A 24,303-nucleotide genomic window follows, 5' to 3' on the forward strand; every position below is an offset into this window, starting at 1 on the left:
TTGTATCATGTTATTATTTTAATTGCTACGGATTATTGATATTATTAAGTATGCTATAATTAGGATTCCTAATTTATCTTCTATTTCGTTGGTACACATATTACATTTTTACGCAATCTGCCCGCTATCTAGCTCGTCCTAACTCGCCCAGAAACCACAGGCAGCTTATCGACTTCCGCTTATTACCCACAAATTCGCGATTAATGATCGCTGGGATACATGTATCTGTGTCCATCTATAAACGTGCGCGAGTGCGTGCATTACGATCTCCCTAATCGCGCGCTTTTGCGATTAGGATGGAATTTCAGGGCGTGCTTCGCAGACGTCCGCGAAGGGCGCAGGTCGTAGGTGCGCGATAATTAATAAACAAACTCATAGATATGCGATAGGACGTCCACGGGACGTCGCGTGAGATTTACAAAGGGGGGGACCTTTCCCTTCGGTTATCCCTTCGCTTATCGCCGATTTAGAAACGCGAATGCTCGCGCGAGCACGGCGACCTTCGATCTTCGTTTCGTTCGCGCGGAGTGGCCTTTTATTTTGCTTCTTCCCTGGGGGTTGAGGGGTGACCCCGGCAGTTACTCGGGGGGTTAAAATGTTTTCGGGCGCCGACGGGCCCGAAGTATAGGGCGAACGAAATGTCGTGCTTCGTGGTGAAAGTCTCGTTGTGTTGCGTAAAAACAAGGGTGAATTACGAGCGAAGGGTGCGTTCGTCTTGTCGTCCTCCTCTTGCCGTATCTACAAGCCTGCGTTTAGGAGCCGGATAATTCGAGCGATACATTTGAATTTGCCGCCATTACTTCGACGATCGCCCTCCCGTTTATCTTCGTCCTTTCCTCGAGGGATATTTCCATTAGGTAATTATCGCTTCAGCGGATAATCGAGTCTGCACTCTTCTTGGTAATCAATTGACTTCCACCATACGCGCGTTTTCCTCCATAGATTTATTTCTGATTGAGGAAATTAATAAAAAATGGTACTTGTGCGTAACTCTGCAGTGCTTTTGAATGCTCAAAAAAACATTTTTATATTTTTGCGTTGGATATAACTTCGGAAATAAAATAAAATAAAAACATTAATAAATCTCAGAGGATTGTAGAATGTAAAATGCGTAATCTTTTTAGTATGCGTCTTGTGATCTTTCTTAAATATTTTTCTTCTCATTTAATTGTTCTTACAAAAGTATGAATAATATTTAAAGAAAAGTATATATCTGTTTGAATAATACATTTGAATAACATTCATAACTGTTCTGAAAATCGTGATCTCGTTCTTGATCAGTCGATTATTCGAGAATAACGGCTCAGTTGATCTTACCATAACTAGCGTACAATTTAAGAGACGAGGATCACCGTAGTAATTTCCACCGAACGGAAATCGCAAGATCTCTCTTCCTTATCTTCCCGAGTCTTCGTGTATACGCGCGAACGTTCGCCATTACTAGAAGAGCCGTATTTCTTCGATTATCTCGTGCATGCGGCGCATCAGGCCAAGCGAAATGCAGGTTTTATCATTTGCGCCGTAATTAAAGCTCGGCCTGCAATTATAGTCCCGATTAAGCGTAAAATCGAGGATTTTTCGCGAAGCAGAGCGTTGCAAATTGGTGATGCATTATTGCGTGACCCCATAAAACAAAAATCTCGTCCATCATGTAGCTTCAGGCTTGTACGTCATTTCGTGCATAATTTAATAATTATTTTTCTCGCTTGATTGCAGGTAAGCGATGAACGCGATGGCCTACTTGTGGGAAGGAATTACCGCTCGTGTTCGGTCGGGTTGCAGCGACGTGAAATATATAGTGAGTCTTCGTACGAGTAAAAATATTTTCACGAGCGACTCCGCGTAATTCCGCTTGTCTGGCTGACACACGCGCGTCTAAGGAATGGCGTGCTCCGCTATGTTTTTGAGGCGTTGCGCGATAAATTGCTCGAGGTTGGGTAAACCGCCATTTACGTAAACATGTCCGCTCGTATTCGCACCACGCTCGTGTGTATTCCGGGCAAAGAGGATATATAATAAAACATGGTGAAGGATCGATACGCCGCGAGAAGCTAAGTGGATAACGTAATGGTCCCGGGTTAACGTAAGAGCGTCCAGGACGGCGCGCGGCGCGGTGGTAGGGCGAAGGCGCCGGAATTTCAGCCATTTTCTTCGGGATTCGTCTCGAACGCGTATTTTTCGAGAGGGAGAAGAGGGGTGAGGGGGTCCAGGTCGCGCGATCTCGCGTAATCTTATTTGCAATATATCTCCGCGAGAGGAGAGTCGCGAGACGGGAGAGCTCGATCCGTCGTTCCGGTGTACTTTATAATCTCGCGTTCCTCACGATGCGTCGTCATCACCGTCGTTCTCGCGATGCGTCGTCTCGTCGCGATCCCTCTTCCTCTACCGAGATACGACATACTTTTACGAGAGTGCACTAGCGGGGACCATAAATTTTCCGTTTTACGCCGGCCGCGTAAGCGTTTTGCCGGCTATGGCTTTTCTACGGCTCGCGAGACAATGCATCGACGATGATCGGGAAACAATGCCACCCGCGGCGCGGCGTCGCACTTTTGATAACTCCGAACGGTTAGGCCTGCGAGTGACTTACGGCGCAAGTTCTCGATCGCGAAAACCTCTCCGTCGCCTCCCGCGTTGCGGTGGGCGCACCGTGGCTCCGTGCTAAGGGGTGGGTTCCGAGGGACCGTTTACGCCTTCCGCCACTTCCCCATCCCCCTCGGTTTACGGTGGTTTAATTATCGACTGCGAGTCAGGAAGGCGAAAAGGGAGAGAACGGGCACGCCGATAAATCTCGACGGCTGTGCCTCGCGCCGAGAGGTGGTAGGGTTGCAGTTGCGAAAGAGCGGCGCAACAGTTCGGCGAAATTGACGTCTTCGAATTTTCTCGGTCTCTTTTGATAAATTCATCGTGTCGCATTTCACCTCGCAACGGTCTCGCGCGCGCGCGCGCGCGCGCGTTTGCCGGGATAAATTACGCTCGCGCTAATTTCGACAGTTTGAACATTTGATACGGTGATAAACGGCGAGGGAGGAAAAAAAGGCGGGCGGCGGGCGATCTTAAAAATATGATTTTTCCGCAAGGAAAATCCAATTTCTCCTCGAGGGCGCGCTCCTTCGTCAAAGTTCGCGATAAGTTAAATCGGAATTAACGAATTAAACAGTTCAACGGACGGCTTTAAATAAGCCCTGCAAATACGGAGAGAACTTCTATAATCGTCGGAAGTTCGATGACTTCTAGCAGATATAATATCCCGCGGGAAAATGGCGATGTTTTATTTTTAAATAGGTATAGCTTCCTCGTAGAAATTTAATATATTGTTTTCTAATGTAGCAAATTGAATTAGGATATCTTATTATAGCTAACCTACGTGATAGTTAACATTTATTTCCATGACAAGGAATATTTAACTCTACTATTTTTTTTTTCATCGATTCTTTACCTCGCAATAAACAATAGCGACTACTCTTTTCACTCGAGTTCCGTAAAACTGTCATCATCATAAAAGACCATTTTTTATGCCGGCCTCTCGAGGGCACTTCATTAAGATAGCCTATCAAATGACGGTCTTCCCAATACTCCGACAAAAGGCCGCTTCCTCGATCTGACCTTGTCAAAAGCCTGAGAACAGCTGGACCCTTGAAACACGTTCATGAAACGGACCATACCGAAGGACAGAAGGCTTTCTTGAAACTCTGACACAAAGCGAGTCGATAGAATCGATTTTCTGACTTCTCGCTTTGGCGAGACGAAACACTGCTCTCCGAGAAAATTCGATCGTCAATGGAAAACTCTTTTCCCGAGGCTCCTTGTCTGACGGACAAAGAAGTCTGGATTAACTAAGATGATTCTTAACTTGTTTCTTTTTTGCTCATAAAAATCTTTGAGCTCGCAAATAAATGATGCAAATCAGAAATTGCTATTATCACATATTAGATTTTTATTATATTTTTATAGCGTAAAATAAATTTTACAATATTACTTATTGTAAAAATTACATATTTGAAGGAAGATACAAATAACCGTGAAAGCAAGGCTTAACTTTTTAAACATTTTTTATATATTCTATATTTCTGAATTTTTCTTTTTTATATGCGAATATAATTGACTAATACTTCCGGAAATATGTCAACCGTATATGCCGATCCGAAATGAGTAATATATCCATCCTATTTAGTTTCGCGTCACGTTTTTGCACGCAGCGTCTTCGAATACAACTCCCCGTATCCCTGTATCCCCGTTTTATCGACTTCCAGCGAACAGCTACGATCCGCGGAAATGGGGTCCTAAAACTTCGATACTTCCTTCGAGCGACAAGAGCGTCGTCCTCGACGATCCTGAAGATAAGCTTAAAGACAATAGGGTGCGCTAGTAGGAAATGACAGCTCACGGAGCTCGCAGATCTAACCCAGATTAAGGGTCGTGAAATCTTTCCCTCTACCACGTGCCCGCACACCCTCCTCATTTCCCCCGGCCCATCGTTTTTCCCCGCATCGTTTTATAAACTTGGCGAATCCCCACTCACGAGAGTACCCACTTGAGTTTCTCGAAACACTTGCCGAGCTACACGGTTGAGGAGGGAATAAAAAACGGAAGAAGAGGGAGAGGGAGGTAGAGAGGGCGAAACTAAGGGGAAGAAAAGCAGGTCTTCTCGCTCCGAAACGTAACCGATGTATCCAAATCCTTCGCGAGCGAACGGAAGCACGCTTATTCGGAGAGGTAAAGATGCGCTGTACTTGAGAGAACTTATACTGTAATGGCGGGGCCCGTCCCTCTCTCGTCTGACCGCGGCGGTTTTCCTTGCCTTGAAAGATTATCCCTGAGTGGCGGTGTTCGTGTCTCCGAGCATTTTGCGTGTAACGCGACGCGTAAAGTGGCAGGATAAAAACCGCGAGACCAACGAGAAAGGTATCTCTGAATGTACTTGAAAGAATATTTGCGTCGCTTATATAGGATCCTTAGGTCAATTGCGACGAGGGATATTCGTAATACTCGTGATAAGAGATCTTAATCATCATAAAATATGAAATTAAAGTCAAATATGAATTTAAGTACAAAACCAAGTCCTCACTTTTAAATACGAGTTTATATGCGTATACATTATTTTGTTAATAAGACTGGCAAATATATCATTTTGATGTTATACTTGCAAAGTAGATAATTCATATAGAATACGCTATTAGAAAAGACGATTGCGATATTGACAATCGTATATATGTTACGCAAATATTTTTTTGTTAAAAAAATGCAGATGCGACGAGAAGAAATTAAGATCAATTAATATAAATGAACGGATCGAATTTTGTTTGCGTTGAATGTACGTGATGCAATAATGCAATCGCCCGCAACATAATTTCTTTCGTGTACTTGTCGAACCGCTCTCTCCGGAATCCCTTCGCGTCTACTAAATCAGCCGCGCTGTAACTATGCCTAATCACTAACTGCAGTCAAACGACGCGTTAATCCACGAAGCAAAGCCGATCTCGAATCTATGCAAATACAATTACCCTTCTCTCTTTGCCGTCGAGCTCTTCAGCGCCCTCGGCGCGGCGTGGAGATCGGCCGGTTCTTATCAGGTCGTTCCTCAGATCGTGCAAACGAGGCAGGATCATCCTAGGGACTATGTTAATGTGATGGGGAGAGCTTTATCCCGCGGGATTAGCCAGGTTCGCGGGGCGTTCTCTTTTTTCTAAAATATTCTGACGCACGCCGAAAAGGATCAATCACGTCTTTTTATAGACCAGTCGCAATTTTTTTAAATTTCGATATAAAAACACGAAAATGTTAAAAGATAAAGAACATTTCTGCTTGAGATTGTTCTGCAATAAAATCAAATTATTGATTACAAGTATTCTAAATATGAGAACGACATTTTATTACTATCGTTTATTGCTATCGATTATTTAAAAAAATATGACATCTAAACATTCGCGCTAAAGAAGAATCGTTTTTAACTTTGTCAAAGAAAATTGTTTATTTTTTTTTAGATGAAACTAAGCATGGTTGTATAGAATACAATCTATTTGCTATTTTTTGCGAAGATATATTATAACTTGTTCGATGTAATTATTGCGCAGTTCTATTCACGAACTTAACCTCACTAATAAAAAATAATATTATTGCATGCATTGAGTATCTCTTGTTGATCCAATCGTGTGTGTATATTGAATTGGATATTTTTGCGGTTCTGATTTCAAGTTTTTTTTTAAATTTTATCATCATTTAATGGTGAGCATTTGTGTGTCTTGTGTATTTTTCGCAAAATCGAGATTCCATTATGGATTCTGGCTTTTAATCTTAAAAGTACACTTTCAGCTTATTATAGAGATGGCAATATTCAGCCGTCTGAATAAACCGCATATTGTGGATGTCATGTCATAAATCAGGTCTTAACTAAGGTGAATAAAGAGAATGGAACCTCAACAAATTGAGGCGCCATATTAGATCATGCACCTCGGGCGTATTTTACCCGTCAGGAAATAATCGCATTACATTACTTGTTCAACGACTCCATTAGCTCGATGCAAAATGATTGAAGCTCCGTTATACCTTATACCACTACAGTTTCCTGACTGATTTGATTTTGATTTCTCTGAGGTAACTTCTTGGAAATTACACAATGCGGTGGCATCTAATGCACATTTAAATATATATAAATCACAGGAATGTCGAAATTTATTTTCTAATACATATACAACATTATTATTAAATAATTACTAACTGGACCCATTCTCACTCATTTGATATTTAGCTGTTCTTACTCTTATTTTCTTTTTCTTCGATAAATGCAACCGAAGTGTGGAATGTAAGTTCTTTTATAATCCTAGATAATTTTAGCCTGTGATAAATTTGATAAAAAATTTCAGAATGTTTCTATATGAGAGAGATCAAATATTTTGTATAAATTTTCGCGGAGAGGTGCAATCCTGACACATATAGGATAGTATCCCGAATGGAATGCCGAGAAGACGAAGGAAGAAGCATTTCGATTGAGTGGTCGAGAAGAGGAGAACTGAGAGAGAGAGAGAGAGAGAGAGAGACGGTGTCGGCGGGGCACACTCGAGATCCGGATACGCTCGATCGCTCCATGGTAATTATCCGTGCGGACTCTTCCTGCCTCTTCCCGCGCGTTCCAGGAGATCGCGGTGTAGCCGGGAAAGGTCGGTCGGATGCGTCCTGTTGGTTTTCCGCGAACGCAGGATGTTTTCGCAAGGTTCCGTCGACGGTAAACTCTCGCTCGCGCTCGCGCCAGAAATACTCGCTGGCCGCGGACAGCGAACCTGGATTCGTAAAAACAGTGTTACCGGAGTGTCGCCAGGCGCCCTTATTGCACTCATTTTACGGTTAATCATGCAGATAACGCGAGGCAATACGCACGCATATGTGATGTAGTTAGCTTTTTGATAACGTGTCGCGTCGCTTCGCGACATGGCCTACGGAATTCTAATTGATCGGGAGATCCTTTCTCGGTCCAAGATAAAGAGCGGTTTTACTGCGGCTCTCTCGTCAGATGGATAAGACAGCACCGGCCATTACCTATGGCCGATACGCGGCGTGATAAAAGAAAATTACATGCCCGGCGTAAATCGAAATGCGCCCCGCGTCGATACTCATACGATGGCAGTTACGAGCCGCGGTTATGCCCGCGTGCGTGCTGGACCTTTGATAGTACAAAATACACGCCCATGATATGCCGTAGTTTCTTTTGTGACGGCGAAAACGCTGCTGGCGGTCGACTGGGTCGACAGCGGCGATTGTATCTGAATGCAAACAGCGAAGTCGGTAGAGAGTCGTTAATTTTTTCACTGCATATTTATCGCAACATTGTTCGGTCACTTGGAACACAGCGTTGAATTTCTGATGTCTGGAACGATGAAATTTTTATGCGCGTTGTAAGATCTTCTGATTTATATTCCGCATAGTCTGCAAACAGATATGACTGATAGCTGAAGATCATAATCAAAAGAAATGTTTTAATCTCATGCTGAGATATTTGAATGTACAATTTGAGAATCAGAGTACTTTTATGTGCATTAAAGGATGTTTATATAATATTTAGAATACAAACGTTTTCCATTATTAATTGTAAAGGCACATTAATTCGCAGTTATTAGTTTATTTATTTCGAAGTAAATAATTGTTTATGAAATATCATACGTACCAATATATACGATTTCATATTACATTTCTGATTTAAAAGGCTGTCAGAAGTTTATGTTTACCTTCGCTGTTTCGTTGTTGAAAACGATTTTGCCTGAATATGAAGTAAAACAGGAGTGAGGGACTGAAACCTGAGGGTAATTATCTACTAGGTTTTAAGTTTCATACATTATTTAACACAGAGAACAACTACGAATTTTACGAAACACATTCTCATTTCCATAAAAAGTTTAAAACAAGTGCAGGAAGGCTAAAGGTAATGAAGAGGGGCAAGATCGTTGCCAGTATCTTACAATAAAGTGGCAGATTTTTACGAGTCCCCAAGGGTTGTTGCCTAACGTTATATACACTTAATTCCTAAATTAAGTGTAGTAAACCTTGTTTGTTACTTTCTTTTGCTCTGCACCATGTCAGATCAGTTTTCGTAATTATCGGAATTATCTATATCAATATTTAAACATATGGCTATATAAAATTTAAAATATTTTTAGATTTATTTTATTCATATTCTAGGATATTTAAAATAACTATAAAATTCAAGCATATTTTTAAATTTATTTTTTCGATCTTTTATGTTGGACTAACGCCAGCATATTAAGTTGAAAAATCACTAAAATTGGAAATGGAATAGTAATTTTAATTGTTCTATTTTTAGGAAAATAGTATTTACGAGGTACAGTCGGGGGGCAAAATGCATAAAACGGGGTACGACTGGAATTATGCACTCAGCAATAGTTTTCCGTTGTCATGCTCCGGTAATATACGGAACTATATCCGTTTTTACGCCACTGCGATCAGGGATTGTGAAATCGCGTTAAACTCCCCTCTGATAGGCGATTATGTTCAACGAACCTTTTGCACTTACGCACGACATCACGCAGCCCCCCCTGGATTTAACCAACGACAGGCTCCGTGCCTGGACGAGACAAAAAAAGTTCATCGCCAATAAAACAGGAAGCGGATAGTTCGCCGTTAATAGCGTAAGTGAAATACGGCGCTTGCAGTCAGACATTGTGTAATGAAAACGCCATATCTCTGAGCTATAAAATCGGTCATCAGCGTATATAATTGAGGGAATTTTAAGCGTATTAAAAAAATCTCAAGTCATAACCATGAATAGCTAATTAATTTAAGATTATTAGTCACAATAAGTAAATGAAAAGGTATAAAAAACATTCAAGCTTGCGTGAATATAAAATGCAAGAAATAGAACATATGCATTTATCATATATCGACTTTACATTCCCATATTGCTGCTTTAGATTTATTTGAATCTTTTAACAGGCAGCGTTAAATTAATGCTGCTCGACTGAGCGAGGATTTAGCTCGGGCACTATAACGTTTAAACCTACATGAGATCAGCACAAAGAATCGTAAGTCGATAGTACGTAGAGCTAATCTCACTTTCGTTTCCTTCATGGCACAATGAAGCCTAATTGACCGGAAGACGTCAACGCGTCGCCGCGTTTTCGAACGTTCGTCGCTTTCGATCTCGCTGAATATTTGTCTCCTCGTCTGTTCTGCCGTTTCGGCACTCCTTGAGTCGCGTTAGCATCGCACGCCGGATCGCTGCATAATGTCTCGTGTAGTGAAAAGTTTTCCTGTTAAGGAAACGTCTCGGCGGTTGAATTAATCAATACATTTGAAACGACTCGTGCGCGCCAGAGTTTCGGCGCATTTTAATGAATCTCTTTCGGGCGCGAACGCGAGACGGCTGATGGATCTTTAATTAACTGACGTGTCGCATTAAGACGCCTCGCCGTCAAGAGTCGCTACCACACAGGAGGTGGGTTTCACACTATTTTTTCGAACGAATTACTATAGTACATTGATGGAGATAATAAAAGGAATCACCGGATATCTTTTTAGTCGCAGATACAGGAAACAAAATGACAAAAATAACTGCTCCAATAGCGAAATATCGAGTTAACATTGTAAATTAAATAATTTAAATTAATCTGGAGAGTATATAAATAAGTGGCAATCCATATCGTATCTTTCAAATAATTTTTTCAAATTTTTACCGCAACCAGTAATTTATCGCTGTAACTTAAACGCTAATCAATAAGAGTCTATGTATATCCTTTCTGCTGGATATTTCCCCATTTTTCGGCCTTATCTTTCTTCATTCATTTCCAAACGTGGAATACAATTCCGTAGAAAACAATTGGACATCGAGTTCCGCTAATTAACATCCACCTTCCGATATTTCGGCGGGTGGTCATTGTTGTTGTCTGCGCGAATGAATAGTTAATTTTTCGACAGCGCCGCGCCACATAAAGTGGGGCAGTGTGTACCGATCTGACAATGTGTTGATATTCCAGCTCGAATATACATTATTCCCCGAGCCGTCTATCCGGTTCGGCGCGCATGGCGAACGTCGTCTCACATGTCGATCGATGCATCAGTCTGATGCGGTCGATGAAAGGTCGGATTTCCATATGCGCCAGACACTGCTACGTGCACTCGTATTTCGTCGTCCCCGCAGCGGTTCCGCGCGCGCAAGGCGCAGCGGTCGGCATTGCACGCATCGCCGTCGGTTATTGCATATTGCATCGCAGTCAATATCAATCGACAGTGTTTCAACATTAATCGCCACCGCGCCCGGCTGTATTCGGCGGTTTCTGGAATATTATTTTAAAGTAACGGAAACGGACATGGGAATCCGCGCGCGTATATGACGTCCGCCTAATGAAAATGCATTTCACGCACGGCAAGAGCTTATTTAAAGGAAAACGATCGACGACGGAAGCAAACGGGCTAGATACCGAAGTAATGAATATTATGGCGAAGCTATATACGATATTGAAGCTGCGGGAATGTGAAGTAACGGCGTGCACACGTCGCGATATTGAAGTAAAAACGACGTAGTGAAAATAGGGATGGATTTATACGGTCGGATGCTCCGCGCGGTAATATGATTCGCAATTCCAGCCAACGATTACGAAAGTAATTATAATTTTAACGATCGCGCGGCTCTCGGGATGTAAAAGTGAAAGCGCGCAGTATTGATTGGAGTCGACGTATTCGCTTTTACTCGGCGCGTTAATGTCGCGCGTCTCCTCGCCGAGGCAATCTAGGCATGTACAATTATTCCCGGACAAGAGCCATCCGAAGTACACGTCGACAGCGGCAGGATCGAATTGCTCGTTTCCATTGGCCCGCTCGTCCTGTCATTCGACGCCGCAGGGCCGTCAAGGGCGGATACCCCGGCGTCCTGCAGCGATGTTACACCGGAGTGCATCAGGCGCAAAGTGCACTCCGCTTCCCGGCTATCCGCGCTTGCCTGTACAAATAATCCTCTTCCGCAGAATATTAATCCAATGAATATCGCACTGTCTTCTCCCTCGCACTGGCGTAATTTCATTCGCTATCGATTATGATCGATATAATGGCGACAAAGATTTAGTGTCTATAATATTGTCTTGTGCTATTCTTATTTGATCTTATCGATATAAGTGAGGTATAAAATTTTAAAATCTTTTTCTAAAATATTTCTATATTTTTGTAATATCTAATTTATATTTATTTTTAGATACACGGAAAAAACGGTATGGTTGCCACATCCAAAGAAATAGTAAGATTTGGCGCAAGAATATCTGGTGGTTGTCACACCCATATTGATGTGGTGTCTTAACTATATCATAGTTGCCGCACCACCGCACCAGCGCTAGTATCAATTCTCTATGGTTGTCCCAACCATATATAGTGTATAGTGATCCATCAATGTGGGTGTGACCACCACAGATATTCCTGCTCCAAATCTTACTATTTCTTTGGATGTGGCAACCATACCGTTTTTTCCGTGTATGGATTATAAATATATATAATTATGTAATTTACTTTTACACGCATTTTCTGAGTATATAAAATAATTTCAGGAATTATTAATTATTATAACGGATAATTGGATAATATCTTTAGAACTGTCTTGTCTGGAAGCATTTTCTATTGCTTCAATTTTTACTACGTATAAATCTTGTAGAATATATTCCGATAAAATTCTCTTCATTAAAATTAAAATGACAAGTTATGTGCTATCTAAATTTCCAACTTTTAAAACTTGATATTCCGTCGACATTTTCTCGGCATTTCTTCATTTATTTCACGTAACCGTTTGTAAGTAATTTCACGAAACATTCTGTGATTACTCCATCACGTGCGGGAGAGAAGCGCAGTATGCTCGCCACACTCGTAACTCTCGTAACAATGCGTCGCTTGATTTCGGGGACGAATCGCGCGCGAAGCGTGTACGAGGAATTTTCAAGTCGGGTTCGCTTCGCCGTCCAACCAACGATAGTGCGCGCAATTTCTATAGACCGTTAATGTGAGGACCCAGCGCGGTAGTGCTGACGCCGTTGTAGAACACGTCGTGTTTCGTCGTTGCCGAATAGCGGTGTACGGGCACACGTGTACAACGCGTATACATCTCGGTTCGGGATGTCCCGCGAATTGCGTTTCCGTGCTGCAACCACGTGCAGGCACGGGACCCTACCGCGGTCGACAGTGCGTTTTATGGCCCACGCGCGTAGTGCCGCGATGGGCCACGACAAACCGGAAATGGGTCAGAGCCGAACAACACGGCGCATTGATTCCTACGATTCCGCCCGCTGCTTTATTACCGCGCGCGAACTGCGGCGGGAGTGGTCGTTAATGTGCGGTATAAGCGAAAAAAAGCCTCCTCCTTCCTTCCCCTCGCGTTCTTTCTTCCTCTTTCACAATACGCGATACGTTTATTTTGTTCCGAGCGCGGAAACGGGTGGCCGCGTTGTTTTTCTCGAACAATGGAGCAATATTTGGTGCCGCGGAAATGGAAATATATATTTAATAACCGATACGGACGCGCGCGCGTTACGACTGTGGTGGTTCGGACATGCGGTTTGTTTTGTTCGACGTGGATTACGCGTTGATGGAATATTATCGATACGCCAGTAGGATTTTGAGCGTGCGTGCGTACCGTAAAATTTTATGCGTCGTACACTGTTATACGCGACACGGATTTTTAATTTCAGAGATTCAATTAAGTGTGAAAATCTTAATTTCAATTAGGATTGAAAGACATCTGTTTTTCAATCAACTCTGACTCGGAATTATTTACCTAGATTTTTAATATCAAATATACAAAAATAATTATTATAGAATCATTAAAAGATAAATAATTATTAGAAAAATTATTTCATTTCGATATATTTGAAATGTATCTGATACATAATAATTTCTGTGATACATTTCTGGAATATTATAATCAACGCATAGAAATTATTGATAAAACTTTTAGAGGGACAAATCGCGTGTTGGGTATCACCGGGTTTTAATTATCCGTGCCGTCCTTCCGGCGAAGTTAATGTTGATCGAGAGGAACGTTTCCATTCCCGCCATTTGTCTCGTTGCCTCACGTCTTCCCGCGGGAAAACGTCCGCGTGCGGGACGTGCCAGCGATTTGTGTATTTTGACGAGTTTCGGGCTCGTCAGAACCGGATGTCTCCACTCCGAAGACCCGAGAGGCGCAACCAGCTGTCTCTGGTTTTGGCTTTCCCTCGACACCCGCCACCGCTCCGAGCCCTCTTCAGAACGCATCGTTACAAATGCAAATAGCATCTCATACGCGTTTTTTTTCCCGCTTTACGCCCGCTGCGCGAGTAGGGGAACGCGTTCCGGTCGGGAAGGATTATTAGCATAGAAAAGTTAAATGAAATTTACGTGCGTGCGTTCGTCGCATTGTGCCGTTGGAATATATGCAAACATAATAGCCGAATTGCCGATTTGCGATCAAAGAGATTTTTCCAGAGATTCTTTAATTGATATAATTACATGTCACTCACAATACGAAGCAAACTCGTAATACGTTTCGAAAGGTATAGATATTTAACTCTATTATTTTTACCTAACCTTTAAAGATATTAAATTTAAATAATATAAAGTGTTTACATATTATACATATAATATGTAAAGTGTTTACATATTATACATACGTTAAAATGTTTACATATTAGTTTAAAACAATAAAGAAGATAAAATACTAATTTTACTTGAAATATTACACAGTGCTACAAAGTATATTACACTCATTGCACACAGATAAAAATGAGATCGGAAAAGTACTTGAAAAACATTAGAAAAGCATTTGTGCGTTTATAAAAACTAAATCCATGGGATTTATTCTATTACCTCGCTTAACTCTGGATCTATTTTCTGTAGAAAACACCGAAGTCCCTTCGCTCACCTTTTTTAACGTTTCCGACATATTTTATTATTTTCTTCACGCGCGCTTAATAAATCCTCCGCCGAGATTTTATGAAAACATCGTAATATACACACGGAGGATGCCGGCGTTTCTCGCTTTGCCAAATTTTGCCGCCTTCCCGTCTCTCGCGCTGCGAGAAATACCGGCGCTGAATCATTTTACCTTACTTTCGATTCGGTGGGGGAGAAAAAGGAGACGAGCGTACATTCGCGCACCACGCGACAAAAAGGAAAAGAAAAGGGTGGAAGAAACGAGAGAAAGAAAAGGGAAAAACGTCAACGAACCGGTGTCGGTGGCGCCTGCGCGAACGCGCACCGCCGAGTGTTCTCTCACGGCGTGGCGCCGCGACGCCAGGCGTCGTCAGTACTGTCAGTAGCGCGGCGTGCGCCGTCACACTCGCACGTTACTCTTCATCGAGCCGCGCGTGCACATGCAGTGCGCGTAGCCGCACACGTTCTTGTCTAGATAGCTTTACCTAATAATCTCTCTTTCTTTCCTTTTTTTTCCGCCAGACGTTGCGAACGCACTTAAGAAACTGTATAAAGAAAAATTCGCGATCGATCGTCACATATCGAAACGCACGTGAAAACTTCGGATTTTACAATTGCAAAAAAAAAATCATAGAAATAACATTGATTCTGATATTGGATGACCAATTACGTATATTTTGGATTAAATCGGAGCACATCTTTTCTAATAACTTTTGAATTGAGTTTAATTATGAGGATAATGCTGAAGATACGATTATCGGTGTCGAGACCGAGAATGTATCGGCGATGAACGAGTGTGTGAAGTTCACCATTGCGTAACGCTGAACTTCATCGAGGAAGGGCGAAGTGAAAGTACGAAGATTTGTCGCTAGGATGGCCTGAAAGTCACAGCTCGCAGAAATGATCGACGACGAGAGACAATATGTCAGAGAGTGAAGAAAAATGAACAATTAAATTATACAATGACTTTTCCGGACTTGAAGCTAATAATCCTTGAAACTTCTTGGGCAAAGAGATATTGAGGGAAACATGTTTTCTCTCTCTCCCATCTATTCTACGCACACAAATGATGTTTACAAAAATTCTATGATATTTAAAAAATTAAAATTGTGCGAAGGAGCAGCGATGTAACTCATGAGAACGTCTGAAGAATATTTTCGACCTGCCGTCGACGTCGTTATTCTTTCGACTTGGTGTGCAACACGGTATTCAATACGCGAAACGTGCATTCGCGGCTCTCGTGCCGGAATAAATCGCGATAAATCGCCGGTTCGTGCGAGCGAGCTGCGGTGGAGCACGTGTCACACTTCTACGGCAATTTCGGATCGATGTCGAATCGTATATTCGCACATTCTCGAATTATCACCAGTTTGTAGCTACTTCCGCCATCATTGTGCCATGTCGTGGCAATTGTTGCCGATTGCAACGTTTACCTTTCTATTGCACATTAAATACCAATTAAATAAATCGATCAAGCCTGTCGAGACATCATTGAGAACTTTATCCAACATATTCAAACTTTTCAATATTTGTCGATATTACTTGTAAGATATCAAACTAATCGAGTGTAATATCGCCCATCGTAAATCGTTAGAACGATCGTTTGAGTGCATGTAATATCAGATTGTCGTGAGAAACCGCACTTTCAATTGTGTCAAGTTATGACTGTTAGAACTTTGAGACTCTAGATGGTTTGGGTCGTTGGTCGAACGTCGCCGGCGAACTGTGAAAGTGTCGTGAGAAAATTGTGAACTTCCGGAATATACCTCCGGAAAGGTTGAAAATCTCAATTGAGGTAGAAGATTTCTGGAATTGGCGGAACGACATGGCGACTGGTCATGAAGGCAAGGAATCCCCCAGGTATTGCTTTCGATAAATACAAATATCATACAAATAATCAGAAGTATTCTCTAACATATTGAATACGTGTTCACGTTGAAGCACTAAGGAAAAAAATGGCAAATGATTCACTTATTTATTTAATGACCGTTTAGTTAAATCAGTAATGTGACATCTCAGAATTTTAATATCGATAATAAATAACGGATTCTTTTGAAGTCGATTTTTTTCTCGGAAAAAATTTCGAAAGAAGGCATAATAATGCTGTAATTCGTTAACGTTTAAGCTTTCGGAATTTGTAATTAACGGAATTGTTCGTTCGGTTTAATGTAATAACAGCCTCATTAGCACGATGTGCGATTAATAGCTGATATAGATAATTAAATCCCAACTAGTATTTCATTATATCTCTCGTGCATGTCGCGTGCGTCTCCCTATATGATGACGAGTTCAATATGGGGAAATCGAGGGAAGAAAAACTGTATTTATACAACCGCGCGTTATCGATGACACGCGCGAATGAGCCGAGGATTCTTTTTACCGATACGTCGGAATTAAATCTCGGGGAGAGATTTTTTTTTATCTACTCGCGACGGTAATCGCGGCACGTATCACGACATTATGACGCGCTCCATGTGTGTCGAGGCGTCTATGAACGTGACTGACCATCATGCGCTTGCACCTGCAGTCTGCAGTTGTACGCGTCACTCTGCTGTCGAGTGGTACGTGCGCGCTCGCCCAATGTGCGGGGCGTAAAATCGCTACTGAAGCTTGAAACGCGCGCGACAGCGCAATGTACAATGAATAATCAAAATCCTAAGGGCGGATAATATGTGATAAAATTGCAATTTTTGCAGAGTGAAAAGGAGATACTCGTGAAATAATTTTTTTCTTCGAGGAATTACGAATTGAGATGTAAATTCAAAGCAGATTTCGATCCTATTTAGAGAAAAATAGAAAATTTTTATGCGCGCGTGACTGTTTTTGTCCAAACTTTATATTATTTTAAATAATGTGATAGAGAGAGTGATAGAGAGAGTGATAGAGAGAGAAGAGAAGAAACACTTTCTCTCTCGTTTTCTCTGCGTGCGCGCATATAACAATCCAATTCTAGTACATAAGAAATTTCTTATGATATTGCATACAAACGTATAACATTGAATATCCTTTGTATCTCTGTCGAAGAGCAACATGTTGGATTTCCGAAGCCAAAGTGAAACATCCACTGCAGATAGAGCGCATGCATTTCCCTTGATAAATTTGAAAAAATCAGGGCGAAAATAATCACGGAAGCCAGACTTGACAAACACGAGCGGGGATATAGCGTTTCATTATCCGGCAACAATGATATAGCGAAGAATGCCAAAGAAAAGGACCATCGTGATTTCTCCATCGACATCGACGGCGACCTCCATCCAGCCTTCCGCGTCCTCGTCTTTACTTATTATGATCCCGCGTCATTTTTCTCCGAAGCCGAACCCCTTTCCACCCCTTCGCCACCCAATATTCCGGATATTATATGAACCGCGACGGTCGATCATCTTTCTCCCTCTTTCTCGCTCTTTCTCGTCCGGTTATTACGAAACTCGCTTTCAGCGGAAGGTGAAGGACGGCGAGAGGAAGGAGGGCGAGGTGGAAGAAGGCGGTGGAAAACGTCGGACGTGTGCCCGCGAGGCATTGTCATTTTCATCGGCTCGCAGCTTTCCCGCGGCTTTTCCTTCTCCTATCCCGCCGTTCCTTGCTGCCGCCCGCGCCGTCTCCTTCCATTGCCGCACGAAAAGCCAGCGGCAATGAAAATACGTTGCTCTTTATTCGCCGCAAAAGCGTATGCCGGTCGTTCGTCTGGATGTTTCGGTTGTTCGATATGTCAGTGGACAGGGTCGCGCACCGAGATGATCGCAGATCCGACTGAATTATCAGACCCTTTGTTGAAAATTAACATGTAAAATAATATTCATCTGCACCGTATCGTAACGCAGATAATATTATATGCGTTGTTATTCAGTCAAACTGAAAAGCCAAATTTATTAATATTAGTAATGATTTCGTATGGTGATACTAATTAGCGACTAGTTTGAAATGTAATTAAATTTCGAGTCCATTTGTTATGCACATCCGGCCTGATGACGTGCTATTTTTCTTGGAGAAAGCTCAATGTTTATGAAACAAATAATATTAAATTTTTTTAGAATACTCTGACCGAATTAATATCTCGTATTATTCACGTGTGTTGAATGTTATCTTTTTTATTACAATTTTGTATTTCTCCAAATTTTAATTAATTTTCTTTTGAATATGTTAAATTTATTTCTCTCTTGTCCGAACAATGTTCTGGGAATTAATAGCGTAGTTGTAACGGTATCACATTGGCATGGAAATGGAATGATGGCTTATCCCGCATTTTCAATTTCGCAAATTAATTCAATCTCGCAAGTATTCACGCATCTCGTGTTATTCAGCGGGACGAATTAACGGCGAGAACCCCGGAGTGCGGCTTAACTTAGTGATTGTACGACGAAATAAGCGTCGAATTTCCAATCGAGAGTTCGCTCAAAGAAGAACGGGCAGGTTCACAAAGTTAGCGAAATTTCATAAAGACGAGATGTTAACTTTTCCGCGGGATTTTACAGTCCCGTCGTGGTCACATCGCCGTAATACGTATTTCGTCGAGAGTCTTTTCGACAGCGGTTTACGACTAACGAACGATTCTTCGCTATAGAAAGGAAAGTGTCTCGTCAGCGTCGGTCTGAAAAGACGAGGAAAAGCTTGGCGGGGAGGCTTCGCTGCTGGGAAAATTACGCTGCGGGATTTTGCGTGCGGCGAAAGGAGACGGACTGCTGTAATTTGTTTTCGGTCTCCTTTGGCCGTTTCTCCTTTCTCCTTTTTTCTTTCTTGCATGTATTTTCAACGACCGGAAGGAGAATAAGTCTCCCCCCCCGAACTGTGGATGAATCTTCAAGAAGAGTCCCATTGATTAATATTTCCCGCGACTGAAAATACGTTTAATTTTTTAATATATGCGTTGCACGATAATTAAACCCGCAACCTCTTTGTGAGGAAGGAAGGAAAAAAGGAAGAGAGAGAGAGAGACAAAGAAAATACATGTGTTATTATCGAGACCCCTTACTATATATTTTTGACAACTGCATGTTTCACTAAAATATCACGCAATCATGTCTTGAGATTTCGCATAGAAAAATTATTACTACTCTAATTTTTTTTTAGGCTTGTTTACTTAATTTGAACCCTTTCATACACGTATAAAGACTCTGGGAGAGAATTTCAAGAAACTTATCTCTGTATCAAATTTATTAATTCTATGACTTGCCTAAGGATTGATACAATTTCATTTCATTTCAAAATTGTTTAGATTGCATAATTTTTTTCGCAACGTGAATATGTCTCGCGTAAACCACGACGCGTACATCTGGTTGTGGCTTATGTCATATAAATTAATCCGCACGTTCAACCTATCTCTATCAACCGCAAACGCCATGCGACGATATTCATGGGATTATGGGTGGTTTCCAGTCACGCTAAAGACCGAATAAAGTGTCTTCGGAAGTCGTACACTTTAATGAATTACTTTTCGCTTCCGGCTCGGTGCAGGAGGTAGTTCCGTAAAGAATACGGCGGCTCCCTCGCGGCTACCTCGCAGCTCTTCGAAGTCCATCGCCCGTCTCCTTGGAAATTAGTTCGAGCATCGCAGGAAGAGCCGCGCACGGCTGAGGAGAGTAGTTAACCAGAGGTGAACCAACGCGAACTAAACTCGCACATAATGACGGCAGATTGAAAAAGTTTCCCCGGTCGGCCGTCGGCGCCAGGTATTTTCTTTCTCGCCAGCGGCGAGTCGCGGCTTATCCAGCTTAAACGGAAGTGGGATACGCGTGATTATGGTCTCTATTATTGAAAGAAACGAGCCCGGAGGACGGAGGCACGGGGCATATGGCGGTCGACGCCGACTCGTAAACTACGCGACTCATGCGATGTCCGGCAGATTAAGAAAAGAAATCATGAACGACAATTCATGCGCGTGCGTGTACGCAATACACGCGACTCGTACCAGGAAATAATCTTAAGTGAGTATATAGGGTGCTGCAGGATCAGCCCGACTTCTTATAACTATAAGTAAATAATAGTTTCTACGGTAAATTCAAACTGCGTTATTTTTTAATGAAAAACTTTATCGGGATTCATTATCTGCCGCGAGGTTTTAATTTTGCAGGGATAAAGACTTTGAAGATTAAGTCTCTTAGTCTGCTTCGTAGTGATTAAGCTTGAAAGGGTGTCAGGTTATTTCCCCGACACTTTGTACATTGTCATCGGTGGTGACGATTAGCGTGATTGTCCGCGAATATACCACGCACAGAGTGGTATCCGTGAGTGCGGTAATTGGTACTCGTTTACTACGCTTATCTCCTGTACTTAGCGCGGGACCGGCGATACGGACAATTCATTTCTACGCAAATGAAAGTAAGGTATTAGGGTCGTATTTCTCATGGAATGTACTACGGTTCGCATGCTAATTCGACTTTCTCGCGCAGTGAATTTAGAGTCGCGCGGACGTGCGGCGATACGCTAACAGATTCGGCGATTAGACCCGAACACCGACGACCGCACGCGACCTCAGTCGCACGATAGTCATTTAATTCACCTCTTTTTTTACGGAAGTAGCCTGAACGTAAATTGGAATAAACGCGAAAGAGAGAAAGAGAAAGAGAGAGAGCAGGATAAGCGGTAACGTTAGATCAACTTTAATTAATGACGGGATTCGATCTCTATAACCAAATATTTTGAATACGTTATTCACTCGAAACCTAATATATAGCTTTTCATTATATATTTATAGCTAAATCTAACGTATTTCATATAAATCTAACATATATCCCGCATATTCGATTTTTCGTAAATAGATATTACATATTTATACACACGCATCATGTTGAAGACTAATGAAGCGAGGCGAAGAGGCGAGAAGTTAATTACAAGCTCTCCTCTTTCTCGTCATTATTTTTCACGTGCACGGATTCATCCGGTGACGGCGAATCGACGGCAAATAACAGAGAGCAACCGTGAAGCAAAGGGGAAGGTGTGAAAAGGTGGAAAGGGACGAGAGAAGGTACCGCGGCAAAAGTAAAGCCCTTCGGCAAGATATACCGATGGTCGAGCGCGGCAGCAAGAAGAGAGATGAAGAGCGTGAAAGAGCTTTTCTTACCCCGAACCCGCGTTTCCTCCTGGAAATCACCTTTAGGAGCCAATCGAGCCATTCAGGGTAAACCCGTGGACCACCGATTACGGATTTATTTATCGGTCCTATTGTCCTCTTCCCCTCATTCTCTCCCTGTCTCTCGGCATGCCCGCCGTCGATCTCATGTCGGAGAACCTTTCTTTTCCATCCGCGACATATTACCCTTCACCTTCGGCCGGTCTTACGATGCCTTTCTATCCGCGTCGGTTTTCGAGTCTCAGGCAATTTGTCAATTCCTGGCGTCTCGGCGTTATCTTAAATCAATGTTGCCTTTCCGACGGAAAACTCGCGCACGGTTAGCACTGCGGCGAAGAATTCCCGCTCGTTGATGGTCTCGCAGAATTATTTTCCGCGGAAATTTCACGCGCGCGTATGTGTTGTTCGAAGTTCGACGTATGAAGCACGTGTACGTGTAAAATGGTATAAGTTAAAATATTTCCGGAATTATTGGTAGTATTAAAAAAAAAAAAAAAAAAAAAAACAGAAAAACTGATCAGGTCATTTAATTGCAGCGCCACTCGATAATGGAATTAATATTAATGGTCTTTGGAACAAATGTACATTACGGTGCCGCTTCAATATCCGCCGTATTATTGGCAACAATATCGGCATATAAAACGGCCGGCCAGTAAATGCCGCGTGAATATAGCATGCGTATTTTGTTAAATCGCGTACGCGAATCAAGTCGTATTCCCATGTCGATTTAATGGCAATATCGCGGGCTTCATGAATGTTTAGTGTGAGCGACTTTCGGAAGCTCATCTTGATGTATTGTAATATCCGCGTTTTCGACGTGACCCCGCAACAATATGTACAAGGTCGAGTGCGTTCACCTTATTGTATTCAACTACGCGGGCGCGGATATGCATGGGAATCCCGCAGTTAACCGACTGCCGCAAGTAGTTACCATAGTTATCAGTTCGTCCAACCTGCGGCACGAACTTTTGTTTCATGCGATGCACGCGCTCGGAGTATTAAAACTGAAAAATACTACCTGCGGTTTTATTCCAAGATCTTCGCCATCTTCGTGTCCTATAAAAAGAAAATAATAGCGTTTTACACAAAAATAAACAACAATAAAAATAATTTGAAAAGAAACAGCCAAACGATTTATGCACGAATAATAGCTTTTATAGGATAGGTAGTCCCTTACATAAGGACTACCAATTTTTTTATTCTCTGTCTTTATAATTACGATATTTTTTTAAATCAGGTTTGTTAGAAAAAATCCTGCCTAATAAGATTTGTTATAATTTTCTAAAAAATACCTAACCAAAATAAAAGTCTTACCACTCTTTCTTAATATTTTTCTTTTTAAGTGATTTATTACTCATTATTCATTTTTACACTGCGTCTAAAATTTCTTGAAAATATGTATGATTCAAGAATGGCTTCTTTCATAATAATAATTTAAAAAACTTGAAAAACTCTGCCTGCAAGTCTCGTAATAAATATCTGGCCTGTACTCGATTGAATGCTTCATTCTGAGACTTCTACGGCATGAAAGCCGAACTTCTCATGCAGGAAGCAACGGAAAATGTACCTAATCGAAAAAAAAATTCTCCATATCCGGCATGCAATATAATCGCGCGTATATACATCGATCATATGGAAGTCAATTCGAAATACGACTATGGTGGTGGCGCGTGTACGAATCGAGAAGCGCGGATAAGTCCGCTAAAATGACCAATGGCTTTTTTTCGGCGGAGTTTTACCTCCGCGCCGATGCGGAAAGCCGATTATTCGCAAAAACACGTCTCTACGGTATATATTTCTTCGCTTCCGCGACTCGGTGACCACAATGCGCACGAGCGACAGTAGGATGAACGAAAAAACGTTTCGCGCAAGCGATCGCTCGACGTTTATTTCCGCGCATCCTCTGTTTCTAATCTCCTTGTATCCGCTTAATCATCGACCGCTGGACCGAGGCTGCACCGAGGGTGATGATCAGATCTATACAAGATCGCCTTAAGGAGATCGACATACGCGTTATATTGTGTCGAACTTCACAAGGAATCAACATTACTGATGCATTACGGAAGGCGACAGAATCATCGATTTCAGTGAAGCTTTAAAAACTTAACGTGCAGTCTGTTATATATATTTATAAATATAAATGTATATAATTATTATATACATATGTGTGTGTGTAATATGTATGCATAAGTAAAATAATAAGAACTATATATAGATGTGTACAGTTTTTATTATTATATATATGTAATGCACATATAGATATACACACATATGCGTATGCATATAAATATTTATATGTGCAATCGTATTTTACGAAAATCGCGATTTCGCAGTAATCCATTTTCACGTATACCGCGCATTATACGTTAGGCTGGCGAATTTACGAGAATGAACAGTATCCACGTGATTTTACGAGAGGCGCGCATGAATGTAATACGATGCTTTTATACGAGAACATATAGCTGGCAGCTGATTTCGCAACAGCGAGCGACGCGATAACGCCGGAAATTTATTTACGTTAGCTAGCGCGCGTTCGGTTTTGTTCATTTTCACGGCGCATTGAGGATTCTGTAACCGTATAGATTTTTTTCGTTCCGCGCGTTGACAAAATATCTTCGCGTAATACGACGAATTTAACGCGTTGCCGAGGCAAGCGTGTCGACTGAATGTTAATATCGCTCGCTGGCTGTTGTTCTCGCGTACGTCTTCTCGCGAGCGATTCACATAATCTTGTAACGTTGATCCCAGCTTAGTCGCGACATCGTGACCCGATGTCGGCCGTAAATTTTTCGTCAGGAATTCACTATTGCGCTATTCAGTCGGCTTAATTAGCGCCGTTACTACCCAAG

General features: G+C 41.9%; 1 protein-coding gene and 1 long non-coding RNA gene across 6 annotated transcripts in view; one reads left to right on the forward strand and one right to left on the reverse strand.

Annotated features, from left to right (window-relative positions):
- LOC139775100 (uncharacterized) overlaps nucleotides 1-24,303 on the forward strand; it is a 332,957-nt gene that overhangs the window by 175,111 nt on the left and 133,543 nt on the right. The window lies entirely within an intron of this gene.
- Nucleotides 19,797-24,303, reverse strand: part of LOC139775105 (uncharacterized) — a 205,256-nt gene continuing 200,749 nt past the window's right edge. Inside the window, exon 5 of the long non-coding RNA XR_011718740.1 lies at nucleotides 19,797-22,510. This is a non-coding gene — a long non-coding RNA (uncharacterized lncRNA). The remainder of the gene's footprint in view (nucleotides 22,511-24,303) is intronic.

The sequence above is a fragment of the Temnothorax nylanderi genome, unplaced genomic scaffold, assembly GCF_030848795.1.
Source record: "Temnothorax nylanderi isolate EJ_2023f unplaced genomic scaffold, tnyl_v1.0 TNYL_tig0092_pilon, whole genome shotgun sequence".
Lineage (NCBI taxonomy): Eukaryota > Metazoa > Arthropoda > Insecta > Hymenoptera > Formicidae > Temnothorax > Temnothorax nylanderi.